The sequence below is a fragment of the Narcine bancroftii genome, chromosome 7 (assembly GCF_036971445.1).
Source record: "Narcine bancroftii isolate sNarBan1 chromosome 7, sNarBan1.hap1, whole genome shotgun sequence".
NCBI lineage: Eukaryota > Metazoa > Chordata > Chondrichthyes > Torpediniformes > Narcinidae > Narcine > Narcine bancroftii.
Genome location: NC_091475.1, coordinates 88,388,311 through 88,413,429, shown reverse-complemented (window position 1 = coordinate 88,413,429; position 25,119 = coordinate 88,388,311).

Genomic DNA, 25,119 nt, shown 5'->3' with positions numbered 1-25,119 from the left:
GAATGGAATTATTTATTCAAAGTACTACAGAGGTTCAATCTACTAGAAAATGTATATTAATTGGATTAAAGCATTATATAATGGACCATTGGCGAAGGAGACAGTAAATGGATATGTATCAAACCAATTTAAATTAGGCAGGGATGTCCACTATCTCCCTCGTTGTACACTTTAGCAATAGAACCATTGGCAGAACTGAAAAGAACAGAAAATAAAATAAAAGGGTTAAAAATAAAGGAGAAGGAGTATAAAATCAGTTTATTTCCAGGTGACATCATAGTATACTTAACAGAACCAGAAATATCAATAGAAGAATTACTTAAGAAATTGAAGGAATATGGAGAAATATTGGGGTACAAGATCAATGCAAATAAAAGTGAAGCGATGCCAATAAGTAATGCGGATTATACAGAATTTTTATAAAGAATCACCATTTAAAAGGAAACACAAGCATTCTGATACCTAGGTATTAGATTAGATAATAATTTAAGCCACCCGTACAAATTAAATTATCAGCCATTAATAAAGAAAATACAGGAAGACTTAGATTTACCACTAATACTGATAGGAAGTGTAAATTGCATTAAAATGAATATCTTCTCAAGGATACAATACTTATTTCAATCGTTACCAATTCACCTAGAAGAGAAATTCTTCAATGAACTAAATAATAAGGAAATTCTTGTGGAAACGGGGGAAACCGAGGATAGCAATAGATAAATTAACAGAGTGGTGCAACCAAGGTGGTTTGTAGTTAACAAACTTAAAAAAATTATTATAGAGCAGCACAATTATGGTATTTATCAGATTTTTATCAGACAAGGGAGAAACCAGATTGGACTAAAATAGTGCTAGATAAAATAGGGGAGAAGGTACCAGAACATATACTTTATAAGTGGGACGAAAAGCTGCTGCAATATAAAAGCTCACCAGTACTGCATCATTTACTCAATATATGGAAGAAGATTCATTTAGAAAGGAAAAAAAGCAAATTACCAACTACCAAAATTATTATTGACGCAAAATCATCTAATCCCTTTTACAATAGATAACCTTTCCTTTAGAGAATGGGAGAGCAAAGGAATTAAAAGATTAGAAAATTGTTTTTTTGGGAAATAATTTATTAACATTTGAACAACTGAAGTACAAATATGGAATAACTCACGGTACAATCTTTGCATACCATCAACTGAAAGCCTACTTAAAAGATAAATGGGAAACAGACTGAGATTACCAGAAGGAAGCAGCTTTGAATATGTGATTACAGAAACAATGAAAATAAAGATTTATAACGAACACGTACATCAAGCTGCAAGAGAAGGAAAATGATGAAATAAGCTATAAACCCAAACAAAAGTGGGAAAAGGATTTCAACGTAAAGTTTAAAATATGAAACATGGAAAAGTTATGTTCTGGAACTATGAAGAATATAATAAACACAAGGTTATGCATGATACAGTATAATTGGTTACACAGGTTATATATCACGCCCCAAAAGTTAAATAAATGGGATCCAACATTATCAGATAGATGTTTTCGCTGTAAGAAGGAAATGGGAACAATACTATATGCAATTTGGGCATGTGAGAAAGTGAAAAAGTTTTGGGCAGATCTAAATCAGGTATTAAATAAAATCACAAAAAGCAACATACCAAAAAAATCCAGAGATCTTCCTTCTAAGTAATATAAGTAAAGAATTAGGCCTCAAATTGGATGAGGTGCAAAAAAGATTTATTATGATAGCATAGGCTGTTGCAAAAAAATGTATAATGTCAACTTGGAAATCAGAAGAGAGCCTGAGAGTACAGCAACGGTACATGGAAATGAATAAATGTATTCCATTGGAAAAAATAACATATAATTTAAGAAAATAAAGTCACATTATTTAAACAAATTTTGGAACCGTACATAGAACATAACAGAGATGGCTTGCCTCAGACCTCCACCCCCTAAAATGATAAAATGATAAGAAGACAAAATGACTTGATCCAGTGTGTAAAAGTAGATGACACGATGTTCTTGTTTATTTTTCATTGTGTGACAACATTGTTTAATGGTTTTATTGTATTGTATATGTTGAATGTTTAATGGGTTTGGAGGGGGGTGGGAAGGGGGGAGGGAAGGTAGGCGGGAGGAAGGGGAGAAAATGCCACTGTGTATATTTAAGAGGGAAAAGTTTGTATGTATTTTGATTGATATGATTCATAGTGTGAAAATTTTTTAAAAAATTAAAAAAATCTTAAACCTTCTAATCCAGGGAGCATCAAACTAACTCTCTTATGTGACACCTCCAAAACCTCCATGTGCATCCTATTGTACACAGTACACCCAGTACACTGTCTCAAAAGGTTTCTCCTACTGATGCTGCATGACAGCAGACAATGTTCAGTAACCAAATTTTTTACACAGCTGCAATATAGCTTCCTTATACTCAATGCCTTTCCTAAGAAGGCAAGCATGTCACCACCCCACCCTTTACCACCCTATCTACTTGCATGGGTATTTTCAAAGAGAAAGTGTACAAAATGTCAAATATAAAATAGAAGCCATGATGCTCACACAGAGTTTCCATGAGACTATTTCCATGAAACTATAAATGAGTTTCAACCTGTGACGGACAATATTCATCTCTCTAATATCACTAACACATATTGGCCTCTACATCAGTTGTTCTCAACCTTGTTCCTTTCCACTCACATACCACTTTGTAATCCCTATGCCATCAGTGCTCTGTGGTTAGTAAGGGATTGCTTAAAGTGGTATGTGAGTGGAAAGGGAAGATTGAGAACCACGGCTCTACATGTTTAATTTAAGGGCCTGCCACTTCCAAGTTTTATAAAGTTGAGATTCAAGGCATCAAATAAAATACAATGAATATTGTGTTTTTACCTGTCCTCTACTCAGTCTTGTGGGCTAAGGAGAGGAAGATTGTGATGAGTGGGAACAGGAGCGAGGCACTACGCAGGCTGAGGGGTAATGGCGATTCAGGTCATCAGACATGGGAATAATGAGTATTTTGAGGGTCGGGCCTAGGTGGAGGACATGGGGTGAGGTTTGGTTATGATGAGCTATTGAGAGATTAGTCAGAGGTGATCAATTAAGGGTTCAAGATGGACGAGGCAGCAGGATCCTACATAGCACTGAAAGGACAAAGAAAATGAACATTTGGTTGAAACAGCGACTCATCGCAATTCTGAGAAGCAGACGCTGACTGATGGTTGATATGTCAGTGGTGTATTTAAAAAGGACAAGGAATATTTTGGTATGAACTTGCATTTTGAGATTTCATAGTGCTGAAGTATTAATAAATAGTACAGGCTGATCTCACAAGACACAATCAAAGGGAGCAGAGATTGCCCACAGGTATTATTGGATGCCTGGATCTGCAGTTAGTAAAGTACCAAAGAACACAGTAAAATGCAATTAACCATGCACCACTCTGTTTAACTGAAGATATGATATTGTACAGTCACAATATTTTGATAAATAATTTGAGAGCATTTAATATCTCAGTGTTCATGATATCAAAACCTCATGTTAAATATATATATAATAGAACACTAAACCCTTGTGATGCATATTAGACAGAGGCAGAGACTGTCCTATGGTATAATTTAATAAGACTGCACTTTATAGGATATATCCTGAATGTATCTGAGTTACCTAAAGTAAGGAAAATTAATTTTCATCCTGTACCACTGATGATATCTCTTAAGTAAAATAATAATAATTATCTAGATATTCATGTGGTAGCTTTTTATTTTAATGCAAGGAATTGATGAAATACTAGCTAACCTATTGTGGTTCTGTGGGATTCACTCCCTGTGATGCGCTGTTAGCCAGAATCACACAAGGTAAAGACTGTACAACAGGCTTTAATCCACAAAGACTTCCACAGAGCCAAGCTGGATGTGGCTGCAGCAACTCTGAGTGAGGCCTCGGGAGGCCGGCGCAGCCTTATATCCCGGAGGGTGATTGACACCTGACCGGGTGGGGCTTGATCCATTCAGGCCAACTGATTGACAGCCGTCCAGGTGTTGTCCTGTCCCAATACACTCCTGCAGGTGCAGAGGTTTCCCCCTGCAGTAGGCTGGTGGTGTACCATCACACTCCCAATGCTCCTCATCTGTAGTCTTCCAGTCCAGATCTTTCAAAATGTCTGCCTTCTTCCACAAACATGGCTTCCCCTCCACCACTATCAACTCAGACCTCACCTGTACCTCCTCCATTTTCCCCTCATCTGCCCTGGCCCCCTCTTCCCCCAGATGCAACAAACAGAGAATCCCACTCGTCCTCACCTACCACCCCATCAGCCTCTGCATTCAACATATCATCTGCTGGAATTTCTGGCACTTACTATAGGATCCCACCACCAAACACATTTTTTCTTTTCTTCCCCTCTCAGCCTTCCATAGGTACCGGTACCTCCGCGATACTCTCGTGCACTCATCCCTCCCCACCCATCACATCTCTGACACCTTCCCCATGCCTGTAGGAGGTGCATCACTTACGCCCACACCTCCTCCTTCACCATGGTCCAGTGCTCCAATGTTAAACAACACTTCACCTGTAAATTCAGAGGACTTATTTATTGCATCCGGTGCACCCTTTGTGGCCATCTCTATTTTGGAGAGACAGGTTGCAGATTGGGAGATTGCTTTGCCCAGCACCTCTGCTCCATTCGTAACCATAGTGGCCTCCCAGGGCCAACCATTTAAATTATGGATCACACTCCTGCACTCACATGTCTGTCCATGACCTTGTATACTGTCCTACCCTGACCACCTGCAATTTGGAGGAACAACACCTTATTTTGTTCATCTGGGCACCCTCCAGCCATATAGCATGAACATTGTTACTTTACTGCTTTCCATTAAACCTGCTTGCCTTTCATCCCCTTCCCCCATTTCCTGCCTTGCAGTTGCTTCATTCTTACAACCCTATCATTCCCCCTCCCACTCATTGCTGCTGCCCCCTCCCTCCTTTCACCTCCTATCATTTCCTGCCACTGCTACTCCCCCCTTCCCCCCTTCTACTCTTTTGTTGCAACATGCCGACATTTTCTCATACTTTGATGAAGGGCTCAAGCCCCACATGTCGGTCCTGTATCTTTGCCTTTACTTCATAAAGGATCCTGTTTGACCTGCTGAGCTTCTCAGGCACTTTGTGTTTTACTATTGTGAGTCTGCAAAAGAGTTTTTTTTCAGAATGTATAAACAAAGATATTCATGTTGCAACACAGAAACTCCTCCAGTGGCTTACACAGAAATTCACTCAGACGATCACTGAGCTTTCATCTCGGCTGCAGATTCGCACACAACCCCCTTGCAGTGCGATCAATGACCACCCGCAGACACGAAGCAAGCAGTCAAAGGCTCTATTAATCAGAAGACCCAGACGTGCCTCTACATGCTGCTGGCTCATGTCCAAGCCAGGTATGAGGGAGGAGACTAGGGCTCTTAGCTTTTATTAGTGATCTTATGGGGAGGGGCTAGAGGTACAGAAGACAGGCCAGCCTGCCCAGCCCAGTGAGGATATTCCCAGACATGCCGGCAGTACCGTGTTCCACCACATCCCACAATGTGTGATGCCCATGGGTGAGCAAAGCTTCTTAAAAATGAAAGCAATTTGGCTGTGCCATAGAATTGATCTGAACAGTTAAAACAATGGCCTAGATCTTGCCACTAATGTTGCCAGTGCTCTTTTAACTAGAAGCAAATCCAGGTTTGCAGTGCTTACAATACAGAGTGGAAAAAGATGAATCTATCTGTTTTCTCCATCCCTGGGTTCTACTTAGTGTCTGCCAGGCCGAAATCTCCAATATCTGTTAAATGGGTGTAGATTGGTCTTTTATTTGAATGGAGATTGCTGGCCAGTGGGCATAAACCAAAAGACTAACCACTTCTTGCAAAAAGAAAAAAGTTTAATGTAATTTAAATTTTCTCCGGTACTTAGAAACATTTTAGTAAAGTATTTTTTTAACTATTTACTCACTCCAATTAGATTGATACAAGTTGCAGAATAGACACAATGAGCTGAAGAGCCCATTTCTATGCTGCATAGGACTGTGAATCTATGGCTTCAAATATAAGGGTCATTTAAAACCTATTGTATGGCCGTTATCTAGTGACAAAGGAGGTGAAGCCACCTAACTAGTTGTCACAGCTTTCAAGGATAATTTTTAAGTGGAATGAAATAGTGACAAATATTTGACTGTGCAGTAAAATAATGAAAATAGATTTTCTGTTTATGATTTTTTTAAACAATCACAGAATCCTCCACACTACACCCAATCATATACATTTTGATATGTTTTTAGTGTTGCAATTGAGGAATCAAAGCAGGCAATTAATGCCCACAGCAAAGTCCTCTGAACAGCAATGTGTTAATGGCCATGTGTTTTGGTGTTGTTATAAATATTAAATCATGCAACAGAACTCAAACAGGCAATTCAGCCCAACTTTCCCATACTGACCAAATTGTCTACCTGAGCCAATACCATTTTTATGCATTTGACTGATATTCCTCTAAACCTTCCCTATACACGTACCCATTTAAATATCTTAAACATTGTACTTATACCCTCTTCCACCACTTCTTCTGACAGCTCATTCCACATATCCACTAGCCTCTGTGTGAAGAAGGTGCCTCTCATGTCTTCCTTTCATCTTTTCTTGCTTGGTCAATATAAAGCAATGCTTTATTTCATAATCCTGCTGAAGCAACAGATGAGGATTCATTTATTGAACAGATCTTCTGTTGCTCTGTTGTTGAATGTCTGCCCTCTGGACTTCACTGCGCCCAGGAGTACCAGGACAACAGAGGGCTTCTCCCAGCATGTGGCTGACCTCTCTAACAGAATGGCTTTAATAGATCGGCGGAGCCCACTGCCAGGCTGTCAACCTGCTGCTTAAATTGAATTTGGAGAATTTTAGATCAAAATCCTATGGGATCTGTTAAATATAAATGAAATGCTTGAAAATGTAAAATATGAAAAGTTAAATTAAACCTTCCCAACACTTGCTCGCACATGCGTGCAAACACACGCACATGTGCGCACACACAGACACCAAATCATACTTTCACATGCACTCATACTTCAAAATTGATAAAACATTTAAACTAACATTGAAATCAAATAAAAACCTTTACTTGCCTTTCTCTTGATAGCTGATTTTTGCCATTGATTTCTCTGTTTCCCATTAAGCTGATGTTTGTTGACATGTAGGAACTTCAGACTGAGGGCTGGGAAATCTGCAAACTGCCTGGAGAGAGTCACACCATGTTTTATACCAAGGAGTCCAAAGCGATGATGTGTTAAGACTGGCCACAGTCTCATGGAGTCACAGTCACAGGGTCCAGTCCAACCCATTCAGAGGAATCCTGCATTAATTCAATTTTTTTTTCTCCCTTCTTTCCCATCAAAGACCTCCCATATTCTACAGCCCATATATGATATAATGCAATGCTGGGGTGGAGGGGGGGGGGGAGGGGAGCGCAATTTATTATCAGTCAGTTTACCTACCAACTCACACTTCATTGAATGATGGAGGAAACCAGAGCACTCAGAGGAAATCCAGGGAGTAATAGGCAGAATGTACAATCTCCTCAAAGGCAGTATCTGAGGCCAGGATTCAACCCAATCTTTGGAGCAGTGAGGCAGTAGCACAATAAACTGTGCCATCATCTGGGCAGAGTGTTCATCTGGGCTTATCTTTCAGTAATCCTTCAGGATCTTTGCAGAAGATGTGCTCCATTGTCTCACCCAACTGAAGACATTACAACTGGTAGTCCCTTCTCTGGTATGTGTGTGGTTCTTGAAATCCATGAGGAATTTTTTTTATTCATGGTTTCTTAATGGAATTCTCCATTATCCAAAGGTGAGGCTTGCTTGTCTCTGTGTCTGACAAAAGGCGGCAGAATCTGATCTTACCCATGAAGTAAAGGAGGACAATGTAGTAACACAAACTTGCCACCACCACCTCAAAATTACGAACATTTGTTCACCTAGAGAAAATAATTCACTGGGAAAATGAGATGAGTTACAAATTAAAAATATGTTGTGCAATGAAGCTGCTTTTATGCAATGCATTTTGCAAAAGTGAGTGACCATTGCAAATGATAGATAATAAAGGTATAGTCCTATAAATTTACATTGAATTTACATGACGGAAAGAGGCAATTGTTCCCAATTTGTCTGTGTTAGCATTTATGTCTCACACAATCCTCCTTCTCACTTTTCCAACCTAGTCAACATCATCAGTCTATTCCTTATCAAACTTCTCTTAAATACATCAATGTTGTTTGTTTCCGGTGCCGTAGATTCTCTTGATTACCACACTGTACCACTTTAGTTAACTACAGGTCACGTAAAGCTACTTACGTGAGGAAGTGTCATCTCCTAAACATTTGAAACAATTTCCCAGAACCTTGCACTAGCAAGAAATAACGTTTATGAAATAGTGGCAATTCCTTTTTATAGTATATTGTTCAATAATTGGAAAAGGGATGATTCTACCACAATGTCACGTGTGTTGACATTGTTAGTAGGATAGAAGCATCCAGAAAATGATGAGACTTCAGTTTACAAACAGTTTAGTGAAACATGTATGTGCAACCTTTTAACTTTTACTTTATAAAGTCCCAAAAGTCCTTACCACACGAGTGGTACGGTTAGCGTGACACTGCTGGGTTTGAATCTGGTAATATTTGTAAGGAGTTTGTACATTTGATCCATGTCTGATGGGTTTACTCCCACCCTCCAAACCTACTGGGGATGTATGTCAATGGAGTGTAATTTGGCGGAACATGCTAGTGGGCCAAAAGTGCCTGTTACCATGCTCAAAGCCTAAATTTACAATTTAAATTAAATAACCGTGTCTGAATTTAAACATCATTGCCCATATCTAACCCAATGTAAATGCTATTGCTGGTCTTATGAATTGCATCGCAGGGATGTTATATATGATGAAATTAAATGCATTTGGAGAGTGGAATCAGAAAAATAAATTCAATCACTGCAATGTGACAGCAAGGAAATAAATAGGAAAGCTTTTCTGTGCGGCTTGGTTGATATTCAAAGGATGTTTGCTGATATGTGGCAGTAAACTACAGAATTAACACAATGGGACTTAAGTGAAAGAGACAATACTGGGAATTTTAGTTATTGGACTATTGAGCTTTTATGTTCTGGAAATGGTTTTAAGAGAAGCCATGTATAAATATCCTGCTGTTTCAGCAGTTGGGTAGACATGAAGACTCTGATTTCAATAGGTTTACAAGTTGTATGATTGGCAGTGTAAAACCTTTAAATAAATTGACCTAATATTCAAAGAACATTATGTGGGTAGAAATTTGTCCTCTGTGGTATTGGATAAATGCCTTATGTTATAACAAATGTACATTGATCTCTGCCTTTGAACTTCATTTCCACACAAGTCAAATGGAATGAATTTTGAGACATGATATTCTTCAATTGCATGTGTGTTTAATGTGTATAACTGAGGTCAACTCTATCTCCCTACAGAATTTGCATTGTCTTCACACATCAGATAAAATCCTCCATGGCTGATGAAGTAAAAAAGTAGTATTTTATACTTTCATAAGTAGAAAATGCCTTCAATACTGCATTGATGTTACAGCCTGAAGTATATTTTGTTTGCTATGATCACTGTTAAATAACTAGTGACCTGTTATTACGTTCAAAGTTTGTGAGAAGTGCAAGTCAAATTTAAAGTTATCTGATTTGAATTAGATTACCTTTCATTGTTTCCCAGTAGGCAGTGGAATAATTATGATTTTTTTTTAAATTAGGCCTGAAGCAAAATATTAAAATACATTTTATAATGCTTTCTGAGTTCTAACTATAGTTTCTCTCAATCTTCCTGATTTAATAATCTTCAGCAAATCAATAACCTGTTCCCACTTGGATTAATGGCACACTAATTTACACTCTTCACAATCAGTCTTCCATGCAGTGTGTGACATGTTTTTGCTGAGGGCTCCTGATATCTTTGTGAGGTAGCCCTAGTTACTTTTTAAAACATATTATTGCAGGATTATTGGCTTTTGTGTGGGGAGTCACGAGATTACATTGTTTTTGGCATGTCCTCAAGGTTGTGGGAGAGAAGCAGAGAAATAATTTTGGAACATACAGGTGGAGGAACTAATGAGCATTTTACTGTGGAAAAAGGTCAAAGGAATAAGAGTGCAGGGGTCAGTTTGAAATTCATAACTTGCTGGATCTTATTTACAATTACAAAATAAATCCTTGCCAATACCCAGCAATCTCACCCGGTCTCCTTATTCCCCTGACCCACTGCAACTTATTCTCTCTCACACATTTACCAACTTTCCTAGTAATATATTTGTTACTTGTCTACACCATTGGTAATTTAAATAACCTCCTAGCATATTGCTTGGATGTGGAAAAAAAACTTTGCACCTTTGGAAATCCTGTGTAACCATGAACAAATTTCACGCAGACAACTTCCAAAGTCAAAGTCTGGGCCTGTGAAGCAGGAACATTAATTGGACATCACCATGCTATCCTGTTTTTTTTAAATCATATCTTGTTCTAAGACATTTCCATCTCATCCAGTGCAAATACCTGGTACCTGACACATTCCTGAGGCCTGAAATGTTGATTGCCTTTTACTGTCCATGGATGCAGCATCTCGAGCTGAGTTTCTCCAGCACTTTTGTGTATTGCATGAGACCTTACATCTGTAGACTTACTTATTTAACAAGTACCTAGAATCGCCTTTGCATATCCTTCAACAGGAAAGAGTTCACTATGATTGAAATTATAATTTTGTCAACTCACTTGGTTATTCTCACACTTTTGAAAGCCCAGACAAATACAACAATGAGAATTTGCGGGAACTCAGCAGGCCAAGCAGTATCCAATGGAAGAATTAGTCTGTCAATGTTTTGGGTTGGGACCCTATATCAAGACCATATCAAAACCTTTGAAAATGTTTGGATCACACTGTTGAAATAAAGAGTATCATCAGAATTCACTGCTCATGCAATCTTCACATTTTGTTAACATGACTTTTTTTGGGGGTTTCATGAATTTTACTTTTAATTAGAACTGGGTCAAAGAAGGGAGAGTTTCACATTCCAATTACAGAAATAAAAGGATGATAAAAATTTGTGATGCAGAAATATGCCCAATAGTTGATTGGCTCTATATGTTGCTAATCAGCTATTGAAAGGTATCACCCCTGCCAACTCTGTGCCCATGCCTTTGTACTGGAAGCAGAAAAGTATTCATTTGGGGGATATTTAAATATAATGAAGGCCTCTGCTTCCAAAACTAAAGAGTGAATTTCATACGTGTCAAAGGAGTCATAGAATCATAACTCACTGATCAGCCCAGAAGGAATCCTTCCCTTGCAAGAGCTCATTCAGGTACTTCTTAAATGCTGTCATGTAGCCAGATTCAACCACTCTCTCAATCAGTGCATTCAAGGTACTCACCTCTCTCAATATAGAAAAGGACTACATTATAATTTATCCCTTACCCTAAACCAAAGCCCTCTAGTTTTATCTATCTCTGATATGAAGAACTGCATTTTGCAGTTTATCTTGTCTATTCCCCTCACAAGTTTATACACCTCATTCATCTACCCTCTTAAGCTCCTCTACTCCAGGAAGAACAGAATTAGATTCTCCAGTCCGAACTGCTCCAACACAGGGAACAAACTGATGAATCTCCTCTATATCCTTGCCAGCACTATCATAATCTTTCCCACGGCATCATGGTCAGGATTATATGCCCATTCAAACTGAGGTCTGACTAACATTTTATAAAGTTGGAACATTATCACTTTTTTCTGATTGTATTCAATATCCTGACTAATAAAGGCCAGTATCCCATATCCCTTCATAGCTACCTGCATTACCATCTTCAAGGATCAGTTGGGGTCTTCAAAAATTGCACTGTTCCTCAATACCCCCTTAGACTCTTTAATTCACAGTGTATGTTCTCACCTCATTAGTACTCCCAGCATGCATCATCTCACATTTATTTGAATCAAATCCCATCTGCCATTTTTTCAGCCCATTTCACCAATGCAGCATCTTTCTGTAGCCTCCACACTATCAACAATGCACCACACTTTGACTGGAAAAAGGAATTTCCTCCGACCATTTCACATATTACGTTAAAAGCTATGCCTTTAAAATCAATTTGCAATAGAAAATAGGACCTTCTGAATATCATCTTTTGCTTCACATTTTTTTAATAGATTTTTAGGTAAATACAGCATTGAAACAGACCCTTCTGCCCAATAAGTTCACACCAAACATCGAATGCCCATCACTCATCCTAAAATAATCCTATTTATTCTTTAATGGACTCATTCCAAATTCTACCACTCACCTTAACATTACATAAAATTTACCCTGACCAATTATCTGTTCAATCCTTATGTTTTTATCAGAGGGAGGAAATCAGATTTGCTGCAGGAACCCAGTGTGGCCTCAGGGAGAACATGCAAACTCCAGACAGTCAGCACCTCAAGATCTAATCAGGTCCATACATCTGTGAGGCACTAGCTGCATTGTTTTGAATAGTTCATAGTCTTTCTTTAGCAACTTTCTTTTTACAAACATCCTATACTTCCAAAATTCATATTAAACTTTTCACTTCCTTCATTATTACATCCAATTCATCACGTATCCAATTTCCAAACCAAATATAGTGGTGACTTTCTTAATTTCTCTCTAATCATCCATTTGTTTTTCCATTTGTTTTTGCTGTGCTTTTAGATCCCAAGAATGGTCCCTTTTTCCTGACCCACAAATCCATGTCCTAAACTCCACTCAAGCCAATCTTCATGTACAGAAGATATTATTATAATATCTTTACTCATAGAATTACATTTCTTTGCTATTTTTTTGAAAAGAATGAAAATAATATTCACACAACCCAAAGAAGTCAAAGATAACAAATGTTATTGTGGGGCAGATCAAATATTCAGAGCTGAAGATACCATTTATTTCATCATAAATCCCCACCAAAACTTCAAATTACAATGCATTCCCCTGTTTCATTTGGCTTGGTGTGGATAAATTACATTCATATCTCATGTGAATTATGTTATCTCTTAAGGCATGTATAAATCAACCATCAGGGTGAAAATTACTTCAAAATGGTGCCAGACCTATATCCTCTACTTAAAATCTGTAGAACTAAAATATATCAATATAATTAATATGTTTCAAAGCTGACCTTATAATGTTGGGTGTTATTACCTAGACAAGGGTCTGGAGAATTTCATACTCCCTTTATTGCATTGTTACATGGTTTTGAACTCCATCTGAATGCATTAATGTTTAAAATGCTGGAATCACATTAGTTTCACAATAAATTGGAAACTGTTTAAAATAAGGATGAATTCTCAAACTCATCTAAATCATTCAGTGCTATGGAAGCTTGAAATAGTATAGCAGCAGTGTCTGATCATTAAATTTTTAATATCTATTCGAGAAATGGAAAATTAGACTGATCTTAAGAAATGAGACAAAACTATTTAGAAATGAATGTCCTTGACTCTGATGTGATCAATTTCTCATCAGATTTTGTGAATGACAATCACTGACCCCAACTCTGGAATTTGGAGCAAAAGCCTCCAGTTCAGCTGACTCATTCAGAAAAAGAGCAGCAGTAAAAGCAAGTGTATCTCATTCCACAATTCTTTTAATGCTGGTGCTTTGAAAACTGAGAGTGAAAATCCATTCGGGGAAGTTACATTTTTGCAGACTCATCATTTGGGCTGTGATTCCTGGCTGGGGCTAATACAACTGCCTCATTGCAAGTCAGTGCATGAATGTCATGAGTTATATCTTCTTGTTCGATCAAGTCTCTGGACACAATTAAAATGCTTCAAGGAAATAGGTTTATATTGATGGGTTGAGATTGGCAAGGAGAGGTCATGTCCTTCCCTACACTTCCTTTAATGTTGACTTGAGACTGGATGATCTGATGGCTTTTGTTCTTCTCGTGATATTTTTCAGCTCTGCCTCTGTGACGAAGAGGCTCTGGTCTGAAATGTTAACTGTTTTTTCTTTCCTTAGGTGCTACTTGACTTGGGTGAGTTCTTTCAACATGTCTCTTTTTTTTTTGTTATTTTCAGCATTCTGGATAAGGAGTTTACCATATTTGATGGCATATAAGACCCCGCATTTTTCCTAAAAAATTGTTCTAAAACACCCTGCCAAGGTCTTATATATGAAAATGACATTTTGGTCCCGCCATCTTGCATTGCACACTGAAATACAAACATAGTCGATGTTTTTATCCATAAGATGGTGACAGAAGGAAAGTGCTCAAACTACTTACCAAGCTTCTAGAAGCCCACAGATTTGCTGCGGCTGTTCAGGAAGCGGGCCCGCAGCTTCGCGGACCACCTTCCCTCAGGTGACTTGTGTTTTTCAGAACCGCTGCCACCACTCACTTCCTCTGGTGAGAAGGCCGACCACAGCAGCCATGGCAGCAGCGCAACAGCTGTGTTTGTAGTACACACCGACGATACGATCGATTACTTGCTTTGAGGGGAGTGCTAGGTCTCAATGATCATGCTCCATGCTGAACTTTTATTCAACAAGCAAGGACCCCCAAGCAAACTGAACGAGGCATGGAGGCAGGTGGCAGTCAGTTCAACAGGCTGCTTGTTCACTGCCAACCATCCTCGTGCCTCATTCAATTTGCTCAGTGGCCATGCTTGTCGAACAAAGGCTCAGTGTGGAGCTTGATTACCAAGGCCCAGTGTTCCTCTCAAAGAAAACAATTGATCATCTGGTCCCCACGACAATAGGCCCTGCCCATTGCCCTGGTGACTGGCTTCTCTGTCTCCTGCCCTCGCATGCCTGCAGATCCTGGCACACCTGTCAATCAATCGGCATTTTCATAATGGGGGGGAGTGACCTGAGCTTTGGCATGTGGTGGGCAGGAGGATGTGTTGCTGCTGTTGCTCTTGCGCAAGGACATTTTGGTGTCTCGACCGTGCAAGGCTGGAGGGTTGCGAGTGAGGTGAGTGAAGGCACACAAACAAGTGTTATCTACAAAGGGCCTTGCAGGTGGAACCCATTTGCCAAATTACCTGTAAATGCACTAAAACAATTCTTTTCTAAAATCTCCCGCTAAAATAGGGAGGGGTTTTATATGCCCATGAGTCTTATTTGCCATCAAATATGGTAAATGGACTAGCAGCTTGAAACTTGCGACACCCCCTGTCTTTTAGAAGAGATTTTTCCTCTTCCTACTTTCCTAAAGTGCACCTTCTATTTCTTGGTCATCACTTGGCTTCTGATCCAAAAGCAAGTGACCCTCATCTTGATATGAGACTAAGCAGTTCATCCCATAGGGAAAAAAAGGGAGGAGCCCCTGTGTATGGGAGCAGACTCTGTAGAATTTAAGCATGAGCCCTGAATAATATTTCATTCAGAATGCATTGCCTTGCCCAAGATGTCAGATTGTGAGATCAGATTGTGAGGGTTTGCCAGGCAGATAGGATAAAAACACTGCATGGTCATAGACTACAGTTGGATGCCTACCTCCTCCCGTGCATCACTGATATGGTGAGCGAAATCGCCCAGCACCGGGTATTATCAACCATTCATTTTAAATCAGCATACCATCAACTCAACTCTCAATCTGCCTGGAGGACTGCTAATGCACTGCGTTCAAGATAGATGGCCACCTCTACCGCTTCCTCTGGGTCCCCTTCGGGGTCACCAATGAGGTCTCCATCTTCTTTTACCTTCATTCACACTGGAACATGCCAGTCCTGGATTCAAATTAGTTGGCCCTCAAACAAACCCACAATGTCTGTTGTGGGCTTGCCCAATATCAGCTGCTCCCAGTTTACTAACCAAGTTCCTGTCAAATTAATGACAGAATTTGCCCCAAATCCCAATTTAGACGGAATAGGCTTCTTTTTCACTCTAAATGTTTCATGATCTTCAATCTGAAAGAGAATTGTGTTTGATTCAAAAAGATTCAATAAACAGGGTGTGTGTTGTGAGATCAGTGTATTTGGAAATAGTGCTCTTGCAATTATTGCTTCCTATTTCACTGGATGTCTACATATTTTCACAGGTAAGATCTTTTCATGAAAATAAATCTATCTACATCCTGATAACACATAAAAATTATGCTGTTTATTCTATTTTGTTTCAAGGGGATGATGAATGAGGAAGTTTTCATTAACTGTCTCCTGAATACAACTAAAATTCATGAAACGTGTCATTGCCAACCTAATGACTCCCTTACGCCTGGAAGGAGCCTGTGAGCACATGCTTTCATTGTATACCATGAATCAAAGGAAATGAATATCATGACCCAGTCAGCAGACAACTTATCTCGTATTTCAGAGAGCACATCTTTGTTGAGACATTATTGACACAGATGCTTTGGTTCTGTCAGTGCTGGAAAGTGGTCTGTAAATTATCCGAAAGGAATAATTCTTTAATCTTCTTCTAGGGCCCTTACTGTTTCTGAATCTCTTTAAAGATGTGGTCACAGGAACAAAAGTGCTCAGTAACAGTTAATCCGTGGTGAGTCGGTTCTGCTCTAATAACATAACATAACATAACAATTACAGCACGGAAACAGGCCATTAGGCCCTTCTAGTCTGCACCGAACCAAACACCCCTTTCTAGTCCCACCTCCCTGCACAATGCCCATAACCCTCCATCTTCTTCTCATCCATATACCTGTCCAACCTTTTCTTAAATAATACAATTGACTCCGCTGCCACTATTTCTCCCGGAAGCTCATTCCACATGGCTACCACTCTCTGAGTAAAGAAGTTCCCCCTCATGTTGGAAATTAATCCAACAGGAAAATATTCTTCAGTTTCATCTCAATTATAATATTAATTTGGAAAAACGGCAGGATAACAGGCCCTTTCGGCTCACAAGCCTGTGCCACCCCTATTTCCCAATTAATCTACAAACCCCGCCTGTTTTTGGAGTGTGAGAGGAAACTGGAGCACCTGGAGCAAAATCACACAGACTCGGGGAGAGCATGCAAACTCCTTACAGACAGTGCTGGATTCAAACCCAGGTTGCTGGTTCTGTGTAATAACATTGTGTTAACCTTTACCCTAACCGTTAGTTAGGTCTGTTTTCTGGTAACTTGCTGAACAGTTAGAACTTCCCAAATTTCAAGCAGATCTGACAAGACACATTGTAATATTTTAGAAAATGGTTTCTGATTTGGGAAAAAAATGTTTTTTAATTTCACTAATACTTCTGCTCTACTGTCAGAAATAACTGGATTACTAAAAGATTAATTGCATGCTGCTTAATTCAGCAATTTTCAAATGGAATAATTAAGGAGCCACATTTTAGTTATACATCTCTTTTCTTTCGCACTTTTTAATTTTCACTTGATTTTAAAGAAGTCCCACTGTTAACTTTTAGTATTCTTTTCTGTTTTGAACTCCTCCTGCAGCCTATGGCTAAAATATACTTCCTAGAATCACAAAATGATTTTAACACAGAGAAATGCAATTTGGCCTATTGAATATACCAGCTCTAAATAATGGCTATTCAGCTAGTCACATCCCCATCTTCTGCAAATAGCCATACAAATTATACCTTTTCGAATGCTTATCTGGGTCTCTTTTGAAGGTGACAATTGAAACTACCCTCTTTATGCCACAGCAAAGCATCCAAGGGACCAAACACTAATGTAAAGCAACTTTTCCTCACATCACTTTTTTTTGGAATCACTTTCATCCTTTTTCCTCCATCGCTCAAACCTCTAGGATTGAGAATGATTTATCTCTATTTAGTCTTGCCCAGAACCTAAATAATCAGATCTCATCACACCCTCCTCTGTTCCAAAGGGGCTCCCCTTTCCCCAACTTCTCCAGTCTTATCTACATTTCTGGAAAGTGCCAGTTGAATTTTTCCACACAATCTCCAAATCTTTCACGTCATTATGAAAGTAGGTATCCAAGATTGCACGTAAGAGTGGAAGAACCATTGTTTTACAAAGGTTCATCTTGACTTTCTTGTTATTGTGCTATATGCCTACTTATAAAGCCTAGGATCACATAAGATGTCTTAAACTCTCTCAATGTCCCCTTTCACTTCAGCAGCTTACACACATTACATCCAGATCTTTCTGCTCTTACATCATCTTTAGAACATTGCATTCTTATTTATATTGTTAACCAAATTTTTCCTCTCAAATTGTGATGTGTCACATATCTCAGCACTGGATTTCACTCAATTTAAATTAATGGGAATTTATCCTTGCTCTGTGAGAAATATCCTTTCAGCTATGTCTTGACCTATTGAGTCCAGATTCACTTCTATTGTGGCTCAGTATTGGGAGGAGTGTTTAAAGATGGTTCAGTTTCCACTCATGGTCTGATCTCTGTGGTAAACCAGATACAAAGATTTAAAATATTGTTGCAGCTAAAGCAAACCACATGAACAAATCTAGTAAAAGACATATATTGTCAGAAATCTGCCATAGTTCAGGCAGTACCTGTGGTGGGAAAAATAGTATTCAAACTTCTCAGTGATTACCTTTTCCCAAACCTAAACCTTGCACTTTTTAGTGATCATTGTTAGCTTATGCCATTTCATCATCAGTTACAGACAGCTCAAAGGTGCCAAACTAGGTTATCACATGGGTAGCAGCTGGAAGATTAGTGTTTGTAATTCTGTACCAATCCATTGTGGCTTTGTTTAATTTGGTGCAATAATTGCAGTCTTATGACAAATATATCAGGTCATCCACAAAACAAACATGCTGCTACAAGCAGTTACACTGTGGTGACAGCACCACAGAGAGGCAAGTGAACTTCAGCTCATTTAGAACCGAATGATCTCACAAGGTTAGGTATGTTATGTGATAAACCTCTAAGATCGATTTGATGAAGCCCTTGGATTTTGGAATTAAATAGTGGGAAGCTGTTTTCATAAGCAAACAGTCCAAAAAACAGGGATGGAGATGTAAAATTCCACTGAAAGCCAGAGGGAGATGCAGAAAAAAGTGTTCTTAATGCAGAGAAGAGTTGAGGTCCAGAACTCATAAGCTGAAGGTGTAATGGAACTAGAAACAGTATGGCTTCCAAAAGGAATTGGATGGGTATGAAATAGTACAGGGTGTGGAATACTGAAGATCACCATTCATTGTGGTGTTCTCAGTCCTCCAATCAGAATACTTGTAGGTATCTATCTCAATTTTCTAAAAATAATCTGTTCTGCTTTGGAAACTGAGCATCAGGAAACTACTGCAAACCCCTGCCCTCTGCTGTTGAACCTCCAGAAATGAATAGCCTTCTGGCTCTGTGTGCAGGGACTGCCTGTTAGTGTTAGTGCTGGAGCAGGACAGGCTCCTGTTAGCTGTGATGACAGCTGCTATCTACCCACTCTTTGCTCAGTTGAGTATTTTTACAATGGAATGAGGATGTTTAGAAAATGGAAGCAGAAATTCATCTTGATCCTTTTTGCTTAGCATACCCATTGCTACCAAGCCACTTTCTGTTTCCCCAGTATCACTGATACAGAACTTATCTCACCCAGGCAATGAAAGGCATGTTTACTGGTTGGTCTTATAGAATTGAAACATTACAGGCCCTTTGAACATGATGTCCAAATCAAGCTAAGAATCGGCTGATAGCAGTTAACAGATCTCTCTCCGTTCCCTTCATATTCATGTTTATCTAGAAACCTATTAAATACTTTAAAAATTAAACTTAGACATACAGCACGCTAACAGGTCCTTCTGGCTCACGAGCCTATGCGGCCCAATTAACCTATAACACTCATATGGTTTGAAAGGTGGGGGGGAAACTGGAGCACCTGGTGGAAACCTACAGAGACACGGGGGAGAATCAGACAGTCCTGATCGCTTGCCCTTTAATTGTGTGGCACTAGCTGCTATGTTAACCACGCTCCCCTTACAATTGTATCTTACAGGAGAAAAGTATTCATTCACTTTCAATAAATAAGCAGCAAGATTTTTTTCTTCAGTGATGGGAAAGTAGTTGGAGAAGATTGTGTGATGTAAGATTTACAAATATTTAGAGAGGCATAATCTGATTAAGAACAATCAACATAGCTTCATCAGGGGATGGTCATGTCTCATGAATCTGATTGAATTCTTTATGGATGTAGCAAAGAATATTGATAAAGGTAGAGTGGTGGATGTACTGTATATGAATTTCAGTAAGGCATTTGATAAGATTCCGTATGAAAGATTTATTCATAAATTAAGGAGGTATAGAATCCAAGGAGGCCTTCCTTTGTTGATCCAGAATTAGCTTGCCCAAAGAAGGCAGAAAGTGGATGTAGACAGTTTGTATTCTGAATAAAGTTCAGTGACCAGTCGAGTTCTACAGGGATCGGTTCTGGGACACCTTCTCCTTGTGATTTTTTTAATATATATAAATGACCTTGGAAAGTTTAGTAGGATGACACAGAACTGGTGGTGGTGTGGAAAGGTTGAAGCTTTGCCAGAGATTACAAAGGGGTATTGATAAAAGGGTGAGTTGAGCTGATAAGTGTCAGATAGAGTTTAACTCAGAGCAGTGTTCATTTAGGTAGGTCAAAATTGAAAGCAGAATACAATGGTAATGCAAGGACTCTGAGCAGTGTGGATGAACTGAAAGATGTTGAGTTCTGTGTCCACAGGGCACTCAAAGCTATTACACAGGTTGTTGTGGGGTTAAGGTGTTGACCTTCATGAACCCTGGGATGGAGTTCAAGAGCTATGTGGTAATGTTACAACTCTTTAAGACCTTAGTTAGATCCTGCTTGGAATTGTGTATTCATTTCTGTACCACTCATTGCAGGAAATGAGTGGATGCTATCAAGAGGATGCAATGGAAATTTACAAAGATTTTGCCTGGATTGGAGTGCAGGATAGATTGAGTGAACTTGGTCTTTTCTCCTCGGAGTGATGAAGATGAGAGATGACAAGAGGTGTACAAGATGATGAGAGGCATTAATCGTGTGAATGGCCAATGGCTTTTTCCTGTGGCTGAAATGGCCAAAACAAGGGAGCATCGTTTTAAGATGCTTGTGAGTAAGTAGAGGGAGGATGTAAAAGGTACATTTTTCACACTGAGAGTGGTGGTTCCATGGAATGAGTGCTGGTGGAGGCAAGTACAATACGATCTTTGAAGTGACAATTAGATACATGGATCCAAGAAAAATGGATGGTTGTGCAGTGGGGATATCTAGGCAGTTGTTAGAGTAGGCACTGCACTGTGGGCTGAAGGACCTGCATTGTGCTGGAGATTTCAATGTTTTGTGTTCTATCTTCACTTGAGAGACTCTACCTAATCTCAGTCCTGCTCACCAGCATCTTCAGAGTTTTATTTTTATCAACTGACTCTCCAATTGCCTTCTAAAGAATTCATGGACATTGCTTCAACAATAGACTTTGGCACTGAATTTGACATTCTAACCTCCCTCAGAGCAAATACATTTTTAGAACTTCTTGACTCCTATTATTATGATTGTGTTACATCTGTGCCTGCAGAAGGCAATCACATCTGCAAATGGAAATACTCTCTTGCAGGTCACCCTGAACTTTTCCAGATGTAATAGAAAATGTTTCAAATTCTCAAGATTTGTATCCTTTAGTCCATGACATCCTGTGAATTTCCATGTCACTTAGCTGAACAATTTCAGATGCCACTTGGAGTGAAAAAGCCAACATTGTGGATAATTGCAAAAGGTATGCAAGTTTGGTGATTATCCCATTGGATAACATTATTGGGTGATTTCAAAAATGATGCAGAAACAAGATTAGATTTCAGGCATTCAGACACTTATGTCTTCTTCATTATTTAATGTGATCATAGACATTTCTCTTCCTCAATACTTCCACTCTCTCTCCATCCTCTGAAGCAATTTTGAGTCTATAATTCTATTTTCATCTTTCAATCACTAATATTTTCCTCCACAGACGATTCTACAGGTTGACCACTTTCCAAATGAAGACAGTTCTCCTCATTTACTTTCTAAACTTATCTTAGCCACATGCTGAGACCACGTCCCTTCATTTTATAATCTGCAGAATTCAGTGAAATTTCTATCATTTTTGAAAATTAAATGAATACCCAATCTCACCTGGGATTGGTAGGCCCAATGATGTCAAGAATCAGCTGAACAAATCTTTACCGCATTCCATCAGAGATAAATGTGTATATATAATTTTGTTTTATTTTGGAGTAACTTCAGAATGAGTTGATTTTCCTGATAGGCACACAAAACAAAGTTTATTATGGTCTTCTTCCACCCATGGCAATAATAAAGAATTCAATTCAATAGATAAGTTCAAGTATAGGAGACCACAACTGCATACAATATTCCAGCATCCTAAATAATTTTACTAAGACATTCTTATTCCTAATCTCCAAATCTCTTGCAATGAAGAACAACATGCCTTTCCAATTTCTTGCTATACCTGTAGGTATGCTCTTGTTTTAAATCCTAAAGCAACAACATTTAAATTCTATTAATTAAATCAGTCATAATTTGCAGCAATGATGAACAATCTGCCAAGATATTGATTAAAAAAAAGAAAAATTGCTTCACTAATTTCCTTTCAGGAAGGAAAATGTAATTGTTACTTGATCTGGTCTACACATGATTTCTGGATCAAATTCATTGCATTAGAATACAATTAACTCAGTTGCCATCAGGATGGAAAGTGGTTGTAGGGGTTGCCGATAACACCTGTGAATTATCATTTTAGTTAGTGGGCTTAATTGTGCAGCCACTCTTATTTTTCTCTTGTTTATTTAAATTTGTTTTAATGGATTTAACTTATTTTTAGTACAATGTGATTTAATAAAAATAATATTTTACACACAATATTTTTACTTTCTCATGCCACATGCGTTAACATAGACATAGAACATTACAACACAGTACAAGCCCTTTGCCCCACAATGTCTTGCTGATCTCAATTAATTAAAGCAGTGGTTCTCAATCGTTTTCTTCCCACTCACATACCACTTTAAGTCTTCCCTATGCCATCAGTGCTCTGTGATTAGTAAGGGGTTCCTTAAGATGTGGGTGGAAAGAAAAAGTTTGAAAACCACTGTTTTAATCATACCTAATTAATTTGTTATGTGCATGGTTTCATAACTCCAAAGGAAATGGGCCAATGACAATTTTTCTCAAGCAAAATATTTCACTAACAACTGGGTCTAGAGCAGTGGTTCTCTACCTTCCCTTTCCACCCACATACCACCTTAAGCCACCCCTTACTAATCACAGAACACCAATGACATAGGGATGGCTTAAAGTGGTATGTGAGTGGGAAGGGAAGGTTGAGAGCCACTGGAAGCTTCTCTACCTCAGCCATAACCCTCTATTTTTATTGTTTGCATGCACACATCAAAGAGTCTTTTTAATATCCTTAATGTACCATCCTCCACTACCACTCCTTACAGCCAACATCTCCCATAAACTTCCCCTCCATCCCACACCCCTCACCATTTAAAAATGCTGTCTGATGTTTGCTATTCATGTCCTGGTAAAAAAGAAAGATGCTGGTTCTGGCTGTCCACTCTACCCACACTCCTCATTATCTTGTAGACCTCTGGGTATCAAAGGTTATGGGGAGAAAGTAGGGTAGTGGGGTTGAATGGTAGAATGGATCAGCTCATTCAATGGGCCAAATGGCCTACTTCTGCTCCTGTATCTTATGGTCTTGTCACCTTTCAAACATCTTTGCTTTAAAGAGAAATCTCTGTCAACTTTGCTTCATTAGACACATTCTTCAATCCAGATAACATTCCAGAAAATCTCCTCTCCACCCTCCCCTCTACCTCCATGTCCCTCCTGCAATGAGGTGACTCAAACTGAACAAAGCATTCCAAGTGTGGTCCAATCAGAGCTTTATAAAACTTGGGTCAGGCCATACTTGGAACACCATGCACAGCTCTGACTACCCCACCGTGGAAGGGGAGGAGGACAAAAGAGATTCCCCAGGCTGCTAACTGGGGAGGTCAGACCAACTGGGGAGTTTCTTTGGGAATAGTGATGAGTTTTCATCGGTGAATCATTTAATGACCTTTATCATACTGATAAATCAACTACTGCACCCGCTGTCAGAGTTATTGTATGGACTATTTTTCCCCTAAAAGAAAACCGAGAGGCATTTGAAAATTTTAACAATAGCCAGATAGATTCTTAATTGCTATTATAATTATCAGGGCTGATTTAATTAAGTGAATCAAAATTGCTTTGTGGTTGGATCTGAACCAAAAATTAAATATGGCAGGTGTAGCAATTACTTGGAAAGTCAAGTCAAGAGATAGGTTGAACTTCAGTGCTAGAGACTCTGAGAGCAAAGATGCCTTACTTGTATTTCACAGGACCTTGGTGACACCACATCTGGATTACTGTATGCTTTTAATTGAAGAATGGATATATCTCAGTACATCCCTTCTTTACCATTTCCATATCCTTTTTTTTTCACAACTTTATTTATTTGTTCAACAAACTTATTACATACAGTAGAAAAAGTACATATTGTGAACAATAAAAAAAATTATATAAAAAAGAAGAAAAAAGAACCCCCCCCCCTCCCCCTCTCAGCCAGCTCTCTTTAGGAGAGCCAAAAAAAATGAAAACTAAAACATAAACTAAAATATATTTACTAAAATCTAATCAAAGTAAATTTAAATGTAAATATTCTGAATATAAAGACCACATGAAGAAAAAAAGAATAATTTCATGTAAAACATATGTAATTTTTTTCCATTACCAAACAAGTTTTCATCTCATTATGGCATCTATTAATATCAATCACATTAGCATTTTTCCATGTACTTGCTATACATTGTTTGCTACAGATAAAGCTAAATATACAAAAGCAATCTGAAATTTATCTAATCCCAAATCTTTCAAAGGCTTCACAACTTACCCAACAAAAGTATTATCAGGTCAAAAAGTATTTTAATCTTATACAAATGTTCAAAACCAATTGAATTGCTTTCCAAAAAGATTGTATATGTACACATAACCAAACAGCATGAAACCATTTCCAACCGAATTACCACATCTAAAGCAAGAGTCTGATTCACCAAAACCATATTTTTTAAAACTTTTCAGATGTTAAAT